Raw genomic sequence first — 3,478 nt, 5'->3', positions numbered from 1 at the left:
GGGACTGGGTGTTGGGGAAGTATTTTTTGGAGGGTGTCACTTGGTCTCTGTTGTGACATTGGTTATTTTTTCCCTATGCATAGTGATGTTTTGCACTCTCCACCACGTGTGCTTTGGTCCTTGAAGTAGCCCTGGAAAGGAAGACAGACAGACAGACAAACAGGGGATGAGAACATGCAAACACACAAACAAATCAAACAAACAAGCAAACAGATTAAAAAGAAACCTAACAAACAAGCAAGCAAAGAAACAAACAAAACAGTCTAAAAGCATAAAACCAGGAATCCCAACTACAAAAAAAGAGCTGGGTGGAGGCGGTACAGATAAAAGACCATATACAGGGGCGCCTGGGTTGCTCAGTCGGTTAAGCCTCCGACTTTGGCTCAGGTCATGATCTCACGGTCGTGGATTCGAGCCACGCGTCAGGCTCTGTGCTGACAGCTAGCTCAGAGCCTGGAGCTTGCTTCTGGTTCTTTGTCTCCTTCTCTCTCTGCCCCTCCCCCCTCATGCTCTATCTCTCTCTGTATCAAAAATAAATAAAACATTTTTAAAAAAGAGCATATACAAAGAGGAAACTGAGTGGGACAGGGAGAAAGGGAAAATGAACATTGACATTGACCAGGCAGAGAGAATAAAAGGCTTAATCTAGAGGGAGGAAAAAGACTACTGAGGAAGGCAAGGACAAAGAAACAACGATATTACTCAGAGAAACAATGTGGCCTGATTATTCCTGAGAGACAGAGAGGTAAGTAAAGAAGGTGGTGTAGAATATGCATCAAGAGGATGGATTATATATGTTTCCTTGAGCAAACCAATAGGCGGAGTAACCAGCCTAGAGGAGGGAAAGAGCTAAGGAGAAAAGGGAGAATATAACTGAATAATAAGAATTGACCTAGGGTGAATCCTAGCAATACAGCAGTGCCGGTATGGGTGAGGAGGTAGTATCTTTCCTCCGTCTATTCTGCTCCAGAAACTAAGCAGCCACCCAGTGTGGATGCGCATGGTTACTTGTAGGCGGTCTCGCCTCCACTGTGGGCCCCTCGACCAATGACTGAGGCCCCGCATTGGTGGTTATGGGAGGAAAATGGCGATCCCCTCCTCCCCAGTCCCTTCTCCTTGGAACAGGTGTCCCAAAGCACTCCTTTAAATCTGTTCTCACTGTGCTGCAGGCATAGACAAGGTGGGCTGTCTCCTATGCTCTCAGCCCAGCTGTATTTCCAAGCTCCCACTCTGCCTGTTAATGATGCTGGTCGAAATGTAATCCCGCGTGCCACAGCACTTCAGGGCAGAGGACTGGTTCCTCTTGATGCTGACTACACGCCTGAGGTACTTGGAAGGATCTCTCCTTGCACCCCCTTCCCCACCCCTCCCAGGCCAGGAACAGGGCAACCAGCCCCAGTCCAAAGAAAGCCCCGTAGTTAGAGTTGGGTTCTCACTCTGAAAGCCCAGCACTTAGAGCTGGGATAATAGTATCCTTCCCATCCAAGTCAGAGGTTGTTCTCTTCTCAGATACAGTGCTATGATTCCCCAGCCTCTCTTTCTCTTCTGTTGTCTCTCTGCAGAAGGGGATCCTTCCTCTGGGCGCCTCCATGTCCTGCCCCATTCTCATCTCCCCCAGTTTGCAATCACCCACCTATCAAGCTGTCTTCCTAGTAGACTCCATCTCCTTTCCTCCCGGATTCCTGGGGTTTAGAGTCTTTGAGCTTCAGCCCTTCTTTGTTTGAGCCCCAATTAACTTTCTAAGCTGGGCAATTGTATGTGTAATTTCCAGAACTTTTTCTTGATATCCAATTACAATGGTTTTTTTTTTAAGTATCCTCTGAGCAACATCTCATTTATTTGTTTCCTCCAGAGCTGTCTGCATCTTAATCTTTTTAGGTGCTACTAAAAGTAAAAGGAGGCCCATATGGATCCCACGAGGCCTATGCTTGAACAGGATGCAAGTTCTGTAGGCAGGTCCAGTCATTGATAAAAATGCTTCGCTTAGATCAGAGATTCTTGTTCCCCTTCCCCCCACCCAGATGACACTTGGCAATGTCTGGAGACATTTTTGGTTGTAACATCTAGGGGGATACTGCTGGTATCTAGTGGATAGAGACCAGAGAGCCTGCTGAATATCCTACAGCATACAGGAAAGTCTCCCACCACCAAGAATTATCTGGGTCAAATGTCAATACTGTGAAGGTGGGGGAACCCTGTTTGAAGACCATCTGGGAGCCAGCAGACATGCCTTATTCCACCAAAGGCCAAACAAGAAGGGATCCTCCAGTTCACTTCAGGAGACTTGTAGGCATGTATTCACGTTTGTTTAAAAGAGACCTCATGGCACCTGGATGTCTCAGATGGTTAATCACACAACTTCAGTTCAGACCATGATCTCATGGTTCGTGAGTTCAAGCCCTGCATTGAACTCTGTGCTGACAGCTCAGAGTCTGGAGTCTCCTTCAGATTCTGTGTTACCCTCTCTCTCTGCCCCTCCCCTGCTCATGCTCCAAAATAAATAAACATTAAAAAAACATCAAAAAGTGTTTAATAAATGAATAAAATTAAATCTTAAAAAAGAAGGGTGCCTGGGTGTCTCAGTCAGTTGAGTGCCTGACTGTTGATTTCAGCTCAGGTCATGATCACAAGGACATGGGATTGAGACCCACGCTGGACTCCAACTGAGCATAGAGTCCGTTTAGATTCTCTCTCTCTTCCTCTGCCTTTATTCCCCATTCAGGCACTCTCTCTCTTTCTCTCTAAAAATAAAAACCTTTAAAAGCTTTAAAAAAAAAAACGTGATCTCCAGCTGATGGGTCACGAAACACGTGGCACAGTCTTTCTTCCTTTGGCTTTTGATCTGGAACCGCCTTCAGTGCTGTGAGGCGTGGCAGCCTGCTCCCAGATGGTCTTCTGTCAGGGTTTCCCCACCTTCACAGCATTGCCTTTGGACCCAGGTAATTCTTGGTGGTGGGAGACTTCTCTGTATGCTGTAGGATATTCAGCAGGCTCTCTGGTCTCTATCCACTAGATACCAGTAGTATCCCCCTAGATGTTACAACCAAAAATGTCTCCAGACATTGCCAAGTGTCACATGGGTAAGAGGAAGGAGGACAAGAATCTCTGATCTATCTCTGTATCTACATCTCTATCTCTATCTATGACTATGTCTTCACCTATCTGTTTTTCTGTTTATCTAAAGTAGCCAACATTTTGCTTGATATTATCTAAATATCTGGATTTCTAGCTTCTGATGGAAAATCAGGTCAGACAGGATTAGTATAGCTTAGGGACTACTTTCCGACAGACAGGCATGCGGTCCCTTCCCACCTCTGTCTCCCAGTCCACACAGCCTCCTACGTGTCCCGCTTGGCCTCTTGATCCATGTTAAGCCATGACTGCACATTTCCTTTTTTCCCTTTTTCCCCTTTGTTTTAATATTCACTTACTTTGGAGGAGAAAGAGGAGGAAGGGGCAGAGAGAGAGGGAGATAGAG

The sequence above is a fragment of the Suricata suricatta genome, chromosome 8, assembly GCF_006229205.1.
Source record: "Suricata suricatta isolate VVHF042 chromosome 8, meerkat_22Aug2017_6uvM2_HiC, whole genome shotgun sequence".
Taxonomy (NCBI): Eukaryota; Metazoa; Chordata; class Mammalia; order Carnivora; family Herpestidae; genus Suricata; species Suricata suricatta.
The sequence above is the reverse complement of the archived record's forward strand: the minus strand, read 5'-3'. Positions refer to the sequence as shown.